Source organism: Ambystoma mexicanum, chromosome 8 (genome assembly GCF_040938575.1).
Source record: "Ambystoma mexicanum isolate Mex_15411 chromosome 8, UKY_AmexF1_1, whole genome shotgun sequence".
In the NCBI taxonomy this organism is placed as follows: Eukaryota; Metazoa; Chordata; class Amphibia; order Caudata; family Ambystomatidae; genus Ambystoma; species Ambystoma mexicanum.
In genome coordinates, this window is record NC_090929.1 from 1,401,590,799 (window position 1) to 1,401,611,309 (window position 20,511).

General features: G+C 43.1%; 1 protein-coding gene across 1 annotated transcript in view; it reads left to right on the plus strand.

The window, feature by feature from the left end:
- The first annotated feature begins 685 nt into the window (after window positions 1–685).
- Window positions 686–20,511, plus strand: part of HPS1 (HPS1 biogenesis of lysosomal organelles complex 3 subunit 1) — a 591,196-nt gene continuing 571,370 nt past the window's right edge. The window contains exon 1 of the mRNA XM_069611540.1: window positions 686–813. The gene's annotated coding sequence lies outside the window, so the exon portion shown is untranslated. The remainder of the gene's footprint in view (window positions 814–20,511) is intronic.

Sequence of the window (20,511 nt, forward strand, 5' to 3'; positions counted from 1 at the left end):
ATGGCATAAGTGGGTGGAAACGAGGCATGTACACTTCACTTTAACACTGGGGTAATCATAAACCCATCCGTGGTATATTACACCACGGCGAACATGAGCTCCCACAACCGGAAAAAGACATCAGCAAACCCTGACCCTTGATTTTTAGACAATCAACAGGAACGTGAAATGATGAAAACGAATTCCTGTTTGTAATATTGTTGTTCACGTATTACTTTTAAATAAATGGCAATACAACTGTATTTAAATCGCAGTGATTTACATATGCTGCCGTGAGAAGCCAGTGCAGGGTTTGCAGCAACGCGTTGGGGGCGAATTGTACTTCTCTAGAAAGTTTCCCCTATATTTCTAGTAGTTTTTGGTCTGAACAATAAACAGGGAAAGGCAATTCATTTCCTTCATCCGTAATAAACCGATAGGTTTTTATAACGTGTGTCAAGCACTAAATCGAACACTACGCCTTTACGTGTCGAACCACCTCACAAGGATTCGTGCTTCTTTACTCCATGTGACGATGGTACTAGGGGCGTATTGGTAGTAGTTCCCAGAGGCTCGGTTTTAGAGCCTGTCGGTATCCATCCATTTAGAGTCTGAAAGAGCCTGCGTGAACTCACCTTCACCCGAACGCTCCCAGGGGCGGTTCCCTGCTCTTGAGGGTGTCTTGTCTCCACCCCAGGGGGTGTGTCCTTTCTTCCCACAAGGCAGGGAATCACATGGGCTGAAGTCACATGCTGCAAAGTAGGAAGAGAGAGAAATGTGACATCAATACACGGCTGCAAGCTCTTGTGTTTCTAAAAGTCTCTATCGAAAAAGGTACGTTTGATAATTAGGTATTTTCTAGCGTAAAAGGCTAACTTTTAAACCCACGTCCTGTATTTGCTACATTTATTCCAGCGACGTAGTTAACATGTGACAACTAAATCTGATTAGACTATTGTTATTTGTGATGGTAGGGTGATATGGGGATTCTGTTTGTTTTCCTGCACACCAAATAAGCATTTTCTTATCTGACTGTAGCAGAGGGTTGTATAAGCACATTGAAACTCACATATGCTTTTCAACAAGCTCGCTCTCTCATTTCCTAATTCCACAAAACATACATAGTTAAAATATACTGCACGATTATGCTTTAAAAGAATTTAATTTGTGGCTTCCTAGGTCCTTCAATATCATGTTTGATACATTGAACCAACCCTAGCTTTTCAGCCAGCAGCACTATGCATGCTTGAAGTTTCTTTTTCCCCCACATAAGCATGGGTTTACAAAACCAGTATGTAAAGTGAGGGCTGGCTTCAGGGGCAGCTTGGAGGCTAAGTATTCCTATCAATGCCATGGGCCACTTAGGAAGCCATGTATTCCTTTCAATGCAGATCCTTATCCGAATGCCCTGTTAATCACACTGGGTAAGGGATGAATCGTGTCTAAAACGTCTGCTCAGCCCCACACTACTACTAAACAGCAGTGAGCACCACCGTCAAGGCAAAACAGGCACAGCCCTACAAGCACACCTTCTTTGCCTTTTTTGATAACGTTGCCTGAGTGAAGCCTCTACTTTTTAGGAGAGGTGTGAGCTGACAAGAGCAAGTCGATACCAAAATCAAAACAAAATCTGCATATAAGGTTCCAGGAAAAATAGGAACTTTAATATAAACTGTGCAAGCAACTAATTAAAAGCACTAAAGACTCACCACTGTAAAGGAAACCCAGTGAATGAGGACTTTAAAAGTAAAAGGGATACTCTGGGTGAAGACTGGATAGGAGGCAGATAATTTGAGCTGCAAATGTCAAAAGTACCTGACATCTTAAAATGTAAACAGTGGGGGCTTATCAGTCAGTAAGGAACTTTAAGGCATGCCAGGGGGGCAGGATTACTGCAAATACCATTATTTCTTGTCTTTGGTACTCGACTGTGTAGAGATGGGCTTCTGGCTGCTTTGTTCCAGTCAACATGGTGTTCAGGCAGTCGAGTTGTGTTGATTCAGTGGCGTGTCTGTGTCACGTTGGCTTGTAGGTAGAGCTTTTTGTGGATCAAGTTCTGCTCGAGACGATTCAAGTTGATGGATCCCAACATCTCAAGTTGGGTCAAGATGATGATTCTGTTGGGTCAAGGTGGTGCTTATGATGCAGCGAGGCAGGCGCTACCATAGCGCGAGCTGACAGTGGTGATGCGCTTCACAGGGTTGACGTTGAAGGAGTTGGAAGAAGCAGGCAAGTGGTTCAAAAACCTTATTGCTGATTGCAGCATCACAGGTCCTGTAGAGGGGTCGAAGTGAGTTGTGTGTTTTTGCTAACAGGCCTGAAGATGTCTTGAAGCAGTAAACAGGCTTCCAACCTGCTTTTTGGTTTCTAAGAGGCCCAATGCAGAATCTTTAGGGTCAAAGTGAGTGCTTGGTTCTGCACGCCCACTGAAGAATGTTTGTCTTGCACCTGCAAGGGGCTCATCACCCCAAGTAAGCAAGATCCTGGTTCCAGTCTACAGGCAGAAGAGTTTTGGGTCCACAGCAGTGCCACCCTCTATAGCTGCGCTTGGGAAGGGTAGGGAGCAGAGCTTGCCTTTTCTTTTAGAGCCGTCTGTCTTCATCTTATGGCCAAGGACTTTGAAATGGACTGTATTCCCAACCGAGTTCCATTGAATCCTTCTTCTGAGAGTCCAAGGATGAATCAACGAAGGGTAAGGCTCCTTATAAAGGCAAAATGCTACAGCAGATTGTTCCAAATCGAGTACTTTGTCAGCAGGAAGTTTACGGAGCCCTAGAAGAATCTAGGATGGTGTAACCCTTCTCTTAGTCTAAACCTCTCCTCTGGTTACTCTAAGTTGACCCCCTTCCCATGTCTGCCTACTTCAGAAGGATTCCAGTTTTCAGCAACTTGGTGTGAGAGAGGCTTTGTTACATTAGGACTGCCTTTTAACGCACTAGTTCCTAGGGGAACTCCGGATGGAGGGAAGGCATCCCCTTCTTCATGGGGATTGAAAGAGCAGCTTCATGGGGAAATAGTTTCACAGGGCTGTTGTGGAGACAGCCAGGCAATACCGGTAATACACACTGCTCCGTTGTGACTGGAGCACTGCTCACCGAGCTGACAACAATGTGACACCCAAATCCGGTGGCTGTAGAATTGTGTGACCCCAATAGCGACCATGCCATAACCAGGCCTGGCTAACATACAGTGTTTAACATGCCACGTGGCTGGCTAAGGTACACAATTATCATGTCTTGAATCATAGGTGCAGCCAATTTAAGCCACCTATGCCTATTAGAGCATTGTTTTTCTGCAGATGCCAAGAATGCATTTGTGACCTGTTGAATTTGCCATGCTGCCACTGCTTGTAAGGCACTGTAGATGTCAGAAGACTGTAACGGCAAAGGCAAGAGTAGTATGATTTTGGTATGTAGCATTACAAAACGGGGGGTCTGATTAGCAGACCTCCCTTTCAGAAACGGAGTTACCTGCATAATTTTGTTAGTAGAAATAAAAAAAACCTGAAACTTTAACTTCCTCGCAGATGGCATTCATTCACATGCCCACCAGTCCTGCCATCTCTACAACGCCAAAAGCTGCCTCAACAGTGATGCAGCAGTCGAACAATGATTTATTAGCTTGACTTAACTTACCTACTAAATTTGGTGTGCAGCAGCTTCTCCTTCCCACAGTCAACCATGTAAACAAATGTCTGGTCACCATCCAGCCAAGTTACTCTTGTTAAATTATAGACCAGTGAGTTAAGCACCTTCTGCAGACATCAGTGTTTTGCGCTGTATGCCACTGTTTTAAATTTGGAAGGGCCAGCTCGCTCGCTAAACCATTACATTTTAGTAATAACATCAGTTTACAGCACTACACTTACAACTCAGAGTTGTTTTATATGGTTGAGATTTAATATAGCTGCTTCAAATAATAACCATTATATATAGTTCTTTTGGAAATTGCAATGAAATCATTAATCCATGACATGGTAACACAGAGGTCTTTTTAGCAGTGGGTCTACAAGTCTCTTCTGTGGCTAATTATCAGAACACCCTGGTGTTCATATCGGTGCATCTGGGTGAGTTTCAGAAATGGCCAGCAACAGCATCCTGCCCGGACTGCTGGTAGCATCTGAGTCTGCCCATGAATCTCGTCCTCATTCAGAGATCTTTTACTCCCCTGCTCCCATGCCAATCTGGCAAAACCTCAACCCCTCCTCCACACCCACAGAAGTGGGCAACACTGTTGTTGCCATAATAACCGCAGCCGTGCAGCACCACGCTAGGTTAGGTACTCCTTGGCTATGGTATGGAGAGTGTGAGTGTTAGTCTCTGCTCATCTTGCTCCACTTTTCATTACTTTGCCTCTGTTTTTACATGGCGGGCCCGGCAATTCCTTCCATGGAGGCCCACGCCAATTGTACTCACTGAGCTTTGAGTGAGTGATATCAGGATGCCTTGTAGCTTCTGTAAGCACCTGCAGCAAGTATTGCACCCACAGCCCTGTTACCTGCCCCTAAATCCCCCCTCCCCGCCAGTTTGTGATTCAAAGGAGTCAGCCCACAGCGCACTGCATAAATCCATGGCTCTTACCTCCTCCACAAATCCTTAAACATTAGACCCTCTCAAATTCAGCCACTGAGAAGCAGGCTTCTGACACTGAATGTTGATTTTATACCAGAGCGGACCATGACCATTCCTGTCAGCAGCTAGCTATTGTGGAAATAGAGATACAAAAACACCCATTTTGGTGAATGGAACAATGATTTAGCTTGGTTTCTGGGTACCACATTGCGGAAAATTGGGAAGTGTGCCTACAATCCAGAGCTCCTCTGCTGTAGGCAAGTTGTTATCTGTGGTAAGTGGGCCTTTTTTGGACAGTTTCAAAGCTTTTCAGCTTGGTTGTAAGTACAGCATTAATTAAGGAAAATCTAAAATAAGGAAATATACTATTTGAAGCTTTACAGGTGCTGTAAATATTCATGCATACTGGGAGCATAAGAAAATAGCAGTGTGGTAAGAGGAGTATTATATTATTTATCATTCGAAGAAAGAAAATAGCCCCTAGATTTTATATTATTTTGTTTGTAGACCTTTGCCTTTTTCGGTTGTCAGAAGCGGCCTGATTTTATGTTTCCCTGTAACGCTGGTGCTGTAACTCTGGTGCGGTTGTGTGCAACGTAGCGTTGCTAGGTCCCTTCCTCTAAGGAACTCAGAGTTCCACTTGATGCGAGTGCAGCACTGTCCTGTGCTGTTTGCTTGCTGCTGCATTCCTGTAATCGGTGCCTGGGCCCTCTGAGCGGGGGGTGAGGGTGCCTGCTGTACCTTCCTGGCGTCATCAGAGCAATGGACAGGACTGGTAGGGCTGTAAGTAGTTGCCAGCTCCAGTCGCTATATATGGTTACCCCTGATTAGGGACAGTCTTGTGTGCCCAATATTGGCATTTTGGTACACGGGTATTTCCACGAATTAGGCTTGGAAGGTGCGAGTGATCCGGACAGTCTGACACTCCACCATATAGAGACACAGTGACTGCTGGGCCCCTTGTGTAGGGTCCCTTTCAGCTATGCCAGTTTGGTGTTTTTTCTATACTCCCCATAGAGTGGAAGTGGTGCCCAAGTAGGTTTGTGTGGCACAGGCTGTTGTAGCCCTTTTCCCCTGTTCACTGGGGTTATTGTATTTCTAAATACTGGGCATGATACTAGGAAAAATCAGTACAAAAAGCAAAGTTCTACGATCTTCGCAAACAACCATACAAAAACAGGAAGGCACGTAATGAATGTGCCAGCCCAGTGAAAGTCCAAGGAGTGGTGGGCCGTCCACCCAGTGGGGAGCCAGTTGTAGACAAACTTTCCAAAAAGGTTGTGTCTTTGGGTCCGAAAGACAGTGGTAAAACAACAACCTACTTTCAATCTGAGGTAATGAAGGCTATTGTGCATGCTGCGCCCCTCCCCGCAGTAATTGAGGTGAACAAGCCCCTGAACAAAACCCCTTTATCTAATCCGGGGCCTAAGGATGATTCTTTACTGGGGTTATGCTACGCGTGGCAGAACAGCATGCAGGCTGCATAGGCAGGACTTACGAATGCCGGGTCTGCAGCTGCTGTGGTGGTTGAGGTTGTAAGTAAGGCATGCTATCGAAGTAAGACAGACACAAGTGACCACAGTTGAAGGGTGTTTATTGAACTTTATCAAGGGTGTGATAAACGCCTATCTAAACCTAAATCTAAGATGGGAGCAAACCACAAGCATCAAAATAATAATAATGCAGTCCTAGTGGAGTCTTGTCAACATAAACCGGGCCTATACTAAAAAACCTATTGCCAATCTTTACCACAAATTTACAAATAGTGTGGGGAAATGTTCTTGAAAATGTTCATAAAATGATAAGTCAGGATGTTCAGGCCGTGTGGCCTCCGTTCCCCACGTTTTTAGCACGGGACAAGGCGGTTCATTTGAGCGTAGCACACTCTTGGGCTTCTTTTGCACAAGGACACATTTCCATTTACCAACATAAGGGCCTTCTGTGCCCAAGTCTCTTATGTTCAAAGTCTCTTGATTCAGAGGGCCTGATGTACCAAAAAAGTTCCTTTCCAGATATTCAAGTCTGGCGATTCACCCCTCCCCCCGCCCCCCCGGATTCCCCTGAGCCGGGTTCACATTTGCATTTAGTTTGCAGGCATCCCACAGTCGGGTTCACATTTGCCACAGCAATATCTTCTCGGGTCACCCCAGATCCGTCTCTTCCTGGCTCAGATACCCTTTTTATACAATTAGTCTCCCTCAGCCGGGCTCGGGCCAATTTCAGTTCGTAGGCAATCGAAGACTTTCGAATGTGCACAGGATTTAGCTTGACCCGCTGCAGGACTACTTCGATTTCACAGTTCACTAATTCTCACACGCTCAGTTGGATACCAAACAGACCTTCGAGTGAGGACCCACGTGGCGCCGGTCCACTCTGTATCTGTACCTATTTGGGTTTCATAAAGTTCAATCACATACGAGGCATCTTTCCTCATACAATGTTGCTGTTTGCAACCTTGAGCGTAACATAGTCCAGTCTGCCATCAGTCTCTCCGACTCACCGGCTGTGCTGACTTCACTGGTGCTGCTTTGTTGTCGGAGCCAAGGACAGGACCACAGCGGCAATTTCTTCTCCCTGCCTTGGCTATCAATGCGGGAGGGGCCCATGTACCTGCTACACACACACACACACTACACCCTTCTTCAGCTGTAATTCCCAGTCTTATGATTCTTTTCCATGAGGCCTCTTGAAAGTTGCTGTTCTTCTCCAAAAAGGTCACGGGTAGTTCCCTCCTTGCAGCCCTCTCTGGCCTTGCCGCATTTCTCCTCAGTTTAAACTGTTATCTCGTAATTGCTGCTTCCTCGTGCGTTTTGCTTTGCTCAGAATTTGCTTTCGTGCTCCGCCTTTTATCCTCTGTGTGGGGGAAGTGTAATGGAAGTCAGGTGTGTGAAATTATCAGTAATTGCCTGACCCTTGTGTTGGGACATGTCGGTATACAGTTCTGGTGTTAGTCCGTTGTCGCTCGCAGTGAACTGCACGAAACTGTTTTGTGTCGGAAAAGGGGCGGGGGTTTGAGTTCCTAGGTATCCTACCTGGTAGGATGTGGAAAAGGTGTTATTGTGTAGGGGATACCTCGTCTCAACCTCTGGTGTCCTACTTCCACTCCCGTAGACCCCTGGTCCGCCCCCAGGAACTGGATCCAATATCAACGGCTGTGTCCTGGCCACCTGGATTACAGATCCCTGGGGATTAGCGGGGGAGACACCTTCAAATTTCTCATACAGGTGACTGTGTACAGCATGCTGTACCGCCCCTTGTTACGAGATTTTCAGCTACCCCGGTTCTATTTCCTGATTCTGAAAATGAGGGTAATGAGGATGGCTTTATTGCGCAGTCGTCCTCCCTCAATGGTGATGGCAACAATTCACGGCCCCCAGAACCCCCGATCATTCCAGGGTTAGGGAACATTCAGTTTGGTTTTCTTGATTAAGCTGTATGGGAGAATTCATGAAGACCCGAAGGCTCAGGGCACTCTGCTCCAACAAGTAAAGGCGACAAATGAATCCAGTCTCTTAAGGGTGGTTTCTCGTATTGAAACGGAGATTACAATTTAAGCATTCGAGGATGAGGAAAATGGAGGTCAGGACGTGGTAGAGGTGGTTGAGGAGGCAGACGGGTGTCCTATAGATAATTCCACTGACATCCTTTATCCTACTCGCAGGCACAGGTGATTGGCGAAACTATGAGCACAAAAAGGACTTGGGGTTCACCAGCGACACTGATTGGCCCATTAAATTCCACACTTCTACCTGGATCTGCCATTAGAAATAAGAAGCAGAGAAAGAGGGATGTACGCAGGCAAAAAAGATCTCAGAAAAATGTTGGTACCTTCACTAGCTGGCCGCTTAAGAATCATTTAAATACTGTGACAGGTTTCTGTGGAAAGTGAAGTAAGTGAAGAGGAGCTGGTGCTGCCATTGGGGGTACAGGCAGATGTTCAAGGGTGTAGTGTGAGTAGCCTTAGACTAGGTCAGGGTCAATCAAATGTCCCCGGCGTTATTTTAACCTCTGCAGCCGCTACTGTTCTTGATCCTAAAGTCTTTACCATAGGGGTTTAGCCCGTCGACTCTACCAAGAAGAGGTTGAATTGTTCAGTGATGCTTGCTGCGATGCTTGCTGTGCTGCATAGAATTCCCCTGTTACGTGTCCTGAACTCTACAGACTTTGACTTTGTTGAGCCTATGAAACTGCAAGGGTGAATTTTAGCTTGTATTCACTGTTATTTACCTGAGACTGCAACTATGGTTCAAACATATACTGATTCATTGCGTAACATCAGTTATGTTTTTGATGTATCCCGTGTTTCGGCATTTAGTTGCTGTCCTACCTGCAGTAAAGGGCACCAGGGTTTGGTGCCACCCCGGCTAAACCCGATGGACACCAACTACGACAAAAACAAAGGCTGGGAATGACTTAGAAGTGTGTCAGTCACTACTTCTAAATTAACTGTATCAGTGGCCTGCTGGAATACGCAGGGGTTCTCCCATTTTACTTCTACTGGTGGTTCGATTGGGTTGTTAATGAATTACGATATTTGTATGTTGCATGAGGGCTTTTTGGCTTATCCTTTTGTTGTAGCTGACAATCGTGTTTATCAATAACATGCTGTGAGCGGCCCTAAGGGGCACCCTTCTGGGGGGCTTTTAGTTGGCATTAAGCAGGGTTATGATTCCAGAGGGCTTGGGGTTGAAATTGCTAATGGAAACCTGAGGGCTATTCAGGTATACCCTAGTATTGCATCTGGAGGTAATTAGCTGCTGGCCTTAAACATATGTGATACCCCAGGTAATGAATTAACGGAGGCTATTTTTGATTCCATTGACTAGATTCTTACTGACTGGGTAGTCCGCCTCGAGCATGAGTTGGTTATTATGGGCGGGGACTTGAACTCCCACTGTGTTGATAGGATGTTGGCCGCTCAAAATAAAGCATGTGAGGCCGGGGAGCATGATATTGGATTCATAGACTTGTAGGAAGGGCAACAAATTGTTGACGTTCCTCAGGGATTGGGATTTAACTTTTACTTAAATGGATGTACGCCAGGGCACTGTCCGGGCAGAACCACAAATGAGCAATGCTCGTGCCAGAGGCACACTTGATTATGTTGGGGAAGCAATGCTTTGTTGAACAGGGTGTTTGGTTTTTCAGTCCTCTCGAATACCTATAGTGACCATGCACTACTGACAGTATTACTGACTCTAGATTGAAATTAACCCAGGGCCCAAGTGGTAACTGGGGACATCAGGGTTGATCATGCTGGGGTCGTATATATATTGGACTGCCAAGAATGCTGAGGGGATCTCTCGGGCTGTGGGGAGAGCCTTCCCACTTGACTCTTCCTATTTGCAGCAATGTTCTGACGAAGAGATGGTCCAATGGCTTTCCGGTTTTATCCTTATGTCTGGATCAGTACCGATTAGAAACTCTATGGTATGTGGCTGAAGTACAGTGGCACCATTTGATATCAAGATACGCAATGCCAAAGCGCTTATGTGTCAAGAGATTAGAGTACTTAGAGAATCTCTTGGCCCGTCGAAGGAACTGAAGGTCTTAATCGCAAGGACCAAACAGAAGTATAGACGCTCGTTATATAGGTGGAAAAGGTCCGAGACCAATGCCTAATGGCAAGATATGGTCCAGGTTTTGGCAGGTAAGAAGAACACGCACACTATATGGCAGCTTCTATCCAAAGCCAAGGGGAATTCCACATTATCACTGATTAATCCCATTCCTGACGAATGCTGGCTACGATATGTTAGTTCTAGCCAACACTCTAGTGAAGAGATTGTGATTGAAACTGAAGAGAAGTGTCCACTTGCATGTACTATAATGGGTATAGGGACTACAATTAAACCCAGGGCTGCTGGCCCAAATGGCTTTTCCAACACTGTACTCGGGTGTGTTCTGGATGGCTGGTCTCCGACCTTATATTTACTGTTAAACGGAGTATGTCCGGATACCGCCTACATGGTGCTGTTCAATCTTGATTCCTGTATTCAAGAGAGGTGATAGTCTTACCTGGCAACTATGGGCTCCTCTCCTTGCTTGATTCTACGGGCAAACCTTTTGCCACCTTGGTTTTAAAGGCCTTATGGAACTGGGTGGAGACAAAAAACTTGTACCCATACCAGACTGGCTTCCGACCAGGCTCATCCATCACACATAACATCAGACTGGTGGATGTGCTTTTTCAAAGGGTCATAGCCAGGCAGGAGGCTAGCCTATATGTTGTATTTATAGACCTTTCATCTGCATTTGACTGTGTCAACCGGGCCAAGCTGTGAGTGAAGTTGAAAGAGCTGGGATGTCCTAACTGGATATTGGAAATCCTTATTCTATTCCATAATACTAATGCTAACATGCGATTGAACCACAACGGGGTTATTTCATCATCAATCCAATTTAGCAGGGGAGTCGAGCAACGTGTGCTGGCTCCCCTGCTATTTAATTTATATCTGGCGGATCTCCCGTTAACCTCCAAAGCTTTTACTCTGCTGGTCTTGGAAAGGGAGGTTTGGTTGTCAACCATCAGCAGGGCATTGCTTAAAAATATAGAAAGAAATACATTGCTTAGATTTAAACCACAGTGGAAACTGATCAGGCCATGCTGTTCTTTCAGCAGAAGTGACCTTGAGGTCAAAGTTCCCATAAAATGTCCATTAGTGCTGCAGCCAGGGCTATTACAAGGCCAAGAAGGGAGGGGCGAACATGAGCCAGCCTCTAGTTGATCACATGCAACTTAAGAGAACAAAGGAAAAGGCTGGAGTTTAGTTAATAGAAAAATACATATTGCGTAACAAAGGCAGCGTATATGCCACAACGGTCATTGCAGACTTTTATTAAAGGTGAAAGTAACCCCCTTTGAACCACAGCAAAATGATTATAGTGTGATAAACGTCACTAAAGTTATTAATAAACATTTGATTTGGGCCTTCCCTTGATTCCGAGAGATTTGAAAGTTGGTGTGAGCGTGAAGGGTAAAATTAACATGGGAACTATGAAGTGGCATATTTTTCACTGGCTCCTGAGGAAATGGAGAAAAAATGTATCTCTGCTTAGGAAGGGTGTGCCGACTTTAGACTAGCATCATCTGATTTGCCATAAAATGTAGTTCAAAATATACATGTAAAGATTTGAAAAATTAGGGTACTTGCCCTGTGGGTAGATTTTCAGAGTCTAAACAGGCTGAGCCCACATGTCAGTTTGGGATGACAAAGCTTTCTCCTCCCACAGCTTTCTTAACTCACACCCCTCCTCTCCGTGTCCTATTAGCACACAGGTGGGAGGTGGGTAGAGAAAACCAACCAATCCCTTTCGCTGGAATCGTGACAAGTTTGGGATGTCATTTGCCCTATAAGTAGACAAGTTTGCATTAGAACTGGGCTTTTCCCACTTATTCTGGGAGGTAACCTGCTGCTGAACTCTTGCAAGAAATATCCAAGCAGAGAGGCCCCAAATCTTCTGTTGGAGACAGGGACCAGGATACATAGAAGCTGACTGGGACCCCTTAGAGGAGCCAGAGGGGACTATCCTGGACTGACACCCTTTGTGTCCAAGAGGTGCCCCGCTGTTCGCTGATGCTCATTACAAGGCCTCTACTGTAAGTAAAACTATCCCCAACATCATAGATTGTGTAGGCCCTGCATGTTCCAGCATTGTTTTAGTTGTTTTCCCATAACACAAAATAACCTGGTTTCTCTGTAGATCCTTAGCATATTTAATTAAAGTAAATCAATTCATTCCCCTATAGAAATCACAGGATGTGTTTTGTTGGCATTCGAAAGTAAAAAGCTCTTCCCAGTGTGTTTTGAGCTGGTATAGACCTAAAGATTTGCCACAAGAATTAATCACAAAACCCTGTTTCCACATGAGTGTGCAGGGTGCAAAACAAAATTGACCCTTTGTTCCCATTGTGCTCTGACCAAAATCACAAAGCCCTGCCTGTTCTTTTTAGGTGTGACAAAACACATTTTCCTATTGCTTTTCTTTCCCTCATATTGCATTCGTGGTAATAATGAAAAAAAACGATTTTGCCCTTTGAATCCCTTTTTCCAAAGTGCAATTTATCAGAATCCCAAAAACGATTTTCCCATTGTGTTCCCACTCTCTACCACTGGCCTACAATTTCGAGGGTCCAAGTCTAATTGATGTTTGGAGGATGGGAGCTGCTGGGAGAAAAGTATTATAACCAAATCAGCAATCACTGTGTGTCTTTGAATGTTCTTTTTCTGTATTGGTGTGTGATTTGAGAAGAAAGCTACAGGAAATTGTGACTGCATATCTCAGTATTATCTCCGTGTTGGTGCCATTACGGAAGTCATTTTGTTCTTGTGTTGCCACAGCATTGGTGGCTGATGTTGTTCTATTTGTCAGATTTGGTTTGAATGAATTAATAAATCTATATTCTTACTTCACACCGGCCTGGTTCCTAGTCCATTGTGGCACCGGGTATTTATTGGGATTGGTGCGAGACAGGTTGGAGGCCTTACCAAATAGAACCTGAATCAAAATCATAGTGATTTGTTGTTTGTCACATTCATTGGGGGGAAAGGAACTCCCTGAGTTGAGTGTGACTACGTAATGATCCGCAACAGCATCAAGAAACCTATGAAAGAATACCCAAAGACATAGACGGGTGAGAACAAAAACTGTGTGCCAAAGGTACACACTTTTTCACAGTTTTAAAGGTGTCCCGTAAAGATATCCATTCAGCCATCTTTACAGAAGCTGTTCAGTGCCACGCAGGCAAATGGCATCCCTGCTGGTTTTATCATGTGTCTTTGACATTCTGATGCACGCTCAGTACTACCATGAGAACCAACTGCAAAGAATGTTCCACAATGCATAACTGTTATGTTTATAATTCATCTTTACATTAATTACATTTTAAATACACACTAGGACATTTACTGTGAAAGAGTACTTCAAACAACAGCAGGATTTATATATACCCACAAATCTCGAATGCTCCTATGTATTGTACAGTCCAACCAACACTACAGAGTTAAAGATTTTAGATTACCTTAAACGCAAACTGGCAAGATCCGTAGACTAAACCACACCCACAAAGGTAATATTGTGCTGGAACGCCTGATCCATTACTCAATTTTCTTCTTGGAGTGTTTGGTATTTTGAACAATTGCACAAACAGCAATGATGTACAGTATGTACCACTTCATTTGTTATGAAAGGTGCCTGCATTGTGCAGCTACGAGGAATGCAGTGGCTACCCACACATGAATGTTCTGGGACGCTCTTATCCATTACTCCACTGTGAGAATGCACAGCCAAAGATTCCAAGTACCTTCTCCAACTGTCTTTACTCTAATGAGGTGTTTATGCCCAGGCAGCGTTTACAAACTTCACTTGTGATTTTGCCATATGTCAATGGCGTTCCAGCCAAAGGGATTGGCAGTACATTGGCTGCAACAGGTAACTTGCCTTATTTCCATTTTGCCCCCTGCTAACACCAGAGCTGTAACCATGAGAAGAGTCGATTTATTTGTATTTGTATGTAGACTTTACCATTTGACAAGACTGAAGGAAGAAATTTAGTTGTGTTGTATTAATATTACAGATAAAGTGCTTTTCATAGAGTGACAGCAGGCAATTTGTGGGAGAAACCAGTTATTGTCATAGAAACCAAAATTCCTTGTTCGAACCTTCTCTCATGTGTCTCCAGTTGTCAGACAGCTAATGTTCTTATCACTTGCTCTAAAAGATTGTTTTCGGACCTAACCAAAAGTAGACAATTGCCATAACAATTACCTCTGGTGCGCTCAACACACTGCCTTCCCCAAATCTTGGGCAGCAGAGATCTGAAAACACTCTTTCAACTAACATAACATAGAAGATGACGGGCCTGAATTAATAGAGGGGAAGCAATACGTTGCTAATCCCTGCAACCTTAAACACATCCTTAAAATGTTATGGAGCCAAAATGGGGTCAAAATAGGTGTAGTTTGGACAACACGGACAGAGTTTGATGATGGAGCAGAGTCTGGCAGAGGAGGAGTAAAGTTGGAGGGGGGGTGTATGCCATTATTTGGGCCTAGGGCAGCAGAAAGCCTGAATACACCACTGCCCCCAGCATGATCAACCCTTATATCCCCAGTTATCACTTGGGCCCTGGGTTCATTCCGTAGCACGTGGTCACTATAGTTTCTGGCGGAAGATGCAACTACCCCAATCAGTATCTATGGAATATCTGTACATAGAATATATGCGCTTGGAATTGGGTATCCTCTCCCTTAGGGGGATGGTCTTAAAGAAGCGCAGAGTGTTGTACATTAAGACCAGTGTCTCTCCCAAATGCCTGATACTTTGTTTGTTGGGAGAAGGTTTGGGTGGTACAAGGATGGGGAGTGAGTATGAGGATTCTATGCAAGAATTATTTAATATCGTTGATTGGGCTCCTCAGTTCAGCTTGGAATACTCGACGGGAGGTCCTATTGTTGATTTCAGTAAAAAAATTAAATTGTGGGACTGGAGCACCTGTATACCTTGAAGCCTTATGCATTTTCAGCGGAAGGAACTTATAAATAATTAAAACCCCAGTCGTATATGTTATGTCCTCATCTTGCTGTACGCCACTTTCGTTACCACTTCGCTCTATTGTGGGATCTCAACATAAACTCGCTTACGATGAGCAATATTGTCGGATCTGCTGTAAAAAGGACATTCCTGAAGCTCCGAGGCATGTCCTTACCAATTGTGTTGGCCTGGGTCGTGTTTACATCGAGGAGTTAGCGTCCTTAGTCCACAACTGCGCCTCAATAAAATGTCAGGCATTTTGGGCCTATTGTTTGAACAGCGATTCTACCTCTGTACACATGGCCCTATATCGAGTATGGCTAAAATCAAAGGAGATGCTTGAATGTTAATGGAGGGGGTTTGTAATTTGGATTTTGACTTTGAATGTGATAGCTTGTGTATGTCTGTTGTTTCTTACCCTTGCGAATATTTTATATGTATTTTTATACATGTTCTTTTGAATCTGTTTTGTGAAAAGTTCTTTTAAGCTGAGCACAATAAAGATGATATTGCTTAATGGTCTGGTGGCGGACAAGTGTATTTCATCTATTGAAAATGATGAAGGTGAAGTATTTCATAGAAGTGAAGATATTTGTGGAGAGTTTAGACTATTTTATGAAGAGTTGTATAAGGAGCAGTTACATCCTACTGAAACAGATTTGCAGTCTTTTTTTGATAAAGTTCACCTTTCAGGTCTTAGGGATGACAAAAAAATGATTCTTGATTCTCCGATAGATGTCGCTGAGGTTACTAATGCAATATTACAATTGAGAAGATGGAAAACCGCCAGGGCCAGATGGGATTGTCTCGGAATTTTATAAAAGATTTGTAGAGCAAATATCATCTGTTTTATGTGTTCTCTTTAACGACTTCTTAGAGTCGGGTACAGTATGTAACTCAACGACAGACGCGACGATTGTCATTCCTAAGCCTGATAAAGATCACAGAAAGTGCAGTAATTATAGACCTATTTCACTGTTGAATGTGGACTTCAAGATTTTTACAAAAATATGGGCTAATAGGCTTATGGTTAATATGGGAGATCTGGTGGATGAGTCTCAGGTGGGTTTCATCCCAGGTAGATATGGATATGATAACATCAGGACTGTTTTAGATGTCATTGGAATGCATCATAATAAAAAATCAAAGGGGATCATTGGGTTTTTTGATGCGGAGAAAGCGTTTGACAGAGTTAATTGGAGGTTTTTGGAATACACTTTATTAAAAATGGGATTTGGACCAACCTTTATGAAAATGATTCAGTGTATTCATTATGAGGTTAAAGCAAGGGTGACTGTGAATGGTTTAATATCAGAGTCTTTTTTTTTTTCTTTGTCCGAAGGCGCAAGACAAGGGTGCCCTCTGTCGCCTTTTTTGTTTGATTTAGCACTTGAACCGTTGGCTGCTTATATTGGGCAATGTGAAGAAATCAAAGGGTTATGTGTTGGGGGTGTGGAAGTTAAAGTTTTGTCTTATGCGGATGATATATTGGTCCTGCTATCTAACCCTGAACAATGTGGATTAGTTCTGAGACGGATGTTTGAGGAAGTGGGTGAAATTTCTGGTCATAAAATAAACTGGGCCAAGACTGAGATATTCCCGCTGTCTATAGAGTGTAGTAGGGATATTCTAAAGGTATGGCAATGCAAATGGTCCCCTGAGTATGTTAAATATCTCGGTATATATATCATTGGTGATTTGAAGAAAATTATGCAAATATTACTAAACTCATGGATAAAATTGTGTATCCAATAAGGAGATGGGGAAAGACTTCATTTATCATTATGGGCAAAGATAAATTCGATAAAGATGATTTTATTACCAAAAGTGTTATATATTATTCAGTTGATTCCATTATTAATTTCCAAAAAGCAGATTTTGCAAATTGATAACATTTTTCAATGTTTCTTGTGGGGGGTTGGGTAAAAGACTGCAGATTCCTAGATTTATGTTGATGCAAAGTGTGGATGTAGGAGGTTTTGGTTATCCTGATTTGTATAAGTACTGTAAGGCATTTCTGCTCAAGAAGGGAACTTATTATTATACAAATGATGACTTCATAGGTGCTATCTGGCTGCGCATGGAGAGAGGAGTTTGCAACCTGTATCGTTTAAATAACCTTTATACCATGGGTAATGTGTCGGCCAATAGATTGAAGATAAAGTCTATAGTAGCAACCAGGCAGGCCTTGCGGTTGTGGTTTGGAGGGAAGTCAGTCATATGGCTTTAGTGTAGATGCTTTTCTCTGGCATAATGAGGTATTACAATTAAACAATAGATCTTTGATTTGGCAGAATTGGGTTTGGAAGGGGGTTTTGACACTGGGTGATGTATTTGATGGAGATCGTCTTTTGACATTTAAGGGCATACAGAGGAAATTTGGGCTGCCTCAAAGAGAAAAAGAAAATATGAAGAACTGAGCTCCCTGATTCATCTCAGGAAAAGTATGATTGGTAACTCATTAGGAACCAAACCTGCGTTATGTCAATTGCTTACGGGACGGGAATATTCTGTGTGTGTATATACATGAACTTTATGCAACTGGAAAATAAAGATGTTGTGGGGTGGGATAAATTGAGAACGGTGTGGTCGGATGATCTAAATATGAATTTTACAGACAGGGAATGGAAAGATATTCTTGGGGTAAGTGCCAATGTGGGTACGGATTTGAACTTGCGTCTGATTAGACAGAAAGTAGTAGGTAGAGTGTACTGGACACCAGTTAAAATGTATAAACTGGGGTTACAATCTGATACTTTATGTTGGGGATGTGGAAATGAAATTGCTACTCTTATGCACCTTCTCTGGGGTTGCTCGAGAGTTCGGAATTTTTGGACTGACCTGATTGATAGAATTAATCTGATTTTGGATGTAGTTTTACACAGATCAGGTGGGAACATTATCTTACTTCCTACATCGAAGTAGGTGTAGACGTTCTTCGAAATATAGTCATTGGATAGATAAGGCTTTATTAATGGCAATGAGACTGATCCTTTGAGTTTGGAAAACTAGGAAGAAGCCAACAATTGAAGACTGGTTGGTTGATTTATGCACCTTATCGAATTTTGAAAAGCTCTCATTTAAAGTGAAAGACAAAGATGAGATGTAAAAACTATTTTGGGGTCCATTCAATGCCTTGTATGACTGACTTTATAGGCTGTGGATTAGTGTGAGGAGTGGGTGGAATGAAAAGGTTATTTTATTTTTTTTCTCTTCTTATTTTCTATGATTATTCACTGTTATACTTTTTAGGGGGTTTGGTTAGGTGTTTGTGTGTTGTTTGTGAGTGTGTGTTTGTTCTATGTTGGATGTTTTTATTGACTGTTGGAATTTGCTCTTTTATTGTCTGCATAAATTGAACATTTCTTAGTATGTCGGGGGGGTTGCTTGATTATGCTATTTCTTTGTTGACATGTAATTTAGTTGACTGATTTTGAATTGTGTTATCTGGATTACTGTACATTTCTGTATTGAATTGTTCTGTAATTTATTTGTTGACTACTAATAAAAAGATTTAAAAAAAAAACAATAAAGATGATATTCTATTATTGCAAAGAAAGAAAGGTTTCATGCTTTTTACAGAAATCTCCAGCATGCAGTGTATACATTTTCATGGGGAAGGTTGGAATACGTTTTTTAAATCTTACATTTCATGATTGTCCTACAGTACCATTGTTTTTCCGAATCTATAGGGGCACACCCATATCAGCAGAGTAGTCCAGAGTGAAATTCGTAAGCTTAATTGGGTGCTGTAATTGTTGTAGGTATATTTATGGGTGCATTTGCATATGTGCATTGCAAAGTGCGTCAGCAGCCGCATTTGCTTCCCTTTTTCCCCGCTCTAATAACCCTGACAACCTGGGAATCGAGTGATTACTGTGTGTATTTGTGCCCGCAGTGTTGTCTGTTTTGAATGCAACAAGACTTTCTATACTGACAAAAAGACATGCTGAATTGTAAGTAGAACGTGACTCTATTTGCTCTTTACGTACTGAACATTGCAGTCTATGCTCGCTCAAGAAGCGTGCAATTTTCATATTTAGATTTCTTTACCCATTACAGGTCAGTGACGCCGTTTAGTTTCCCATTTAAGTGGCCTTGTGTATAAACTGGAGAGAACTCTCTAATCACACGAACGTAACCATAGCGTTTTTAAATCTGTCATCCTGTGCTATTGTGACCCCGCCCTACTCTCAAGCGAACTTGCATACACAGAGCAGTATGGCAGATAACACTCCCTCCAAACATTTAGAACAAGTAGTCGACCAAGAGAAAGCACAAGATGAAGACAAACCCGTGCAGCGGTGTCGCAGGGTTGGCCCCTCCAAAAGTGATCATTCAACCTGGACCACAATCCAAAAGTCATAAACTTACTACCTACTTTCCTAAGCTAGTATCACTAAATCCTGAGGACGTTACATGCTGCAGAAACCGTGGCTGCCGACCTAAACATCTCGCTTAGTTGTTTGGGGATAAAGCTAGTTAGTAATTTAATTGTTCCATCGACACAACTGGTAGCGGTAACTAGTCCGGCGCATAAGAATTGCCTTGACCCAGAAAGTACTCCTTTTTCGCCTACCTCAAAAACATTGATGATAAATAATAGTTTAATGGCGCTTCCCCGAACTTGGTACCGTCAGTCCCCACTGCTGTGAACACCTTCAACACACCATTAGGGTTGTAATGTGTTACTGGGCCTAAATCGGCATTGGTTACAAGAGTACAAATTCACTCGCACACAAAGTTAAGTGAAACATGTCTCCCTGATTCAATTAACTTACTAGACTTGGTTTTCACTCCCAACCTAGATTCCTCTTTCCCCTGCCCCAACCCAGCCTTCTCCCCTTTGCCTGATGTTAGTAACCTAACCCCTAAGCGGGTGTCAAATACAAAATTGCGTCCGGCTCACCGTTTCCTGAACTGCAGGTCTCTCTCCACCCAATCCCTCTTGTGTCTCGAGAGGTGGTCCGATGTAGATACTGACCTTGAAACAGTCACCCTATCCGTTCCCCGTGTCCCCCCCCGACCTCCTGTGTTTTGATGAGTCATGTCCTCAGATGAAATGTTTCTAGCATTTGAACTTCTATTATGGACACTTATCGAGAAACGTGAAAGAATAGAGAACAAATTAGACATTCAATCGCTTTTATTGCATAAAAGCATAAACCGTGTTCGACAGCCTGTCCAAGATCAATGTATAAACACAGATACTGTTCAACCCGAAGAGAATTGTCACAAATAGAACCATACCACAAATCTTTAAGACAATCAACATAACAAAATTACAATTTGGTACTGTGGCTACCAATCTCAAACTCCGCCTGGTAGGGAATTCTCAGACCTCTAAACAAAAAGTCATTTCGCAAGCGATAATGTAAGCAAAAAGGCTGCATACATGTGCTTATCCATTCGTGACTTCGGAGAATAA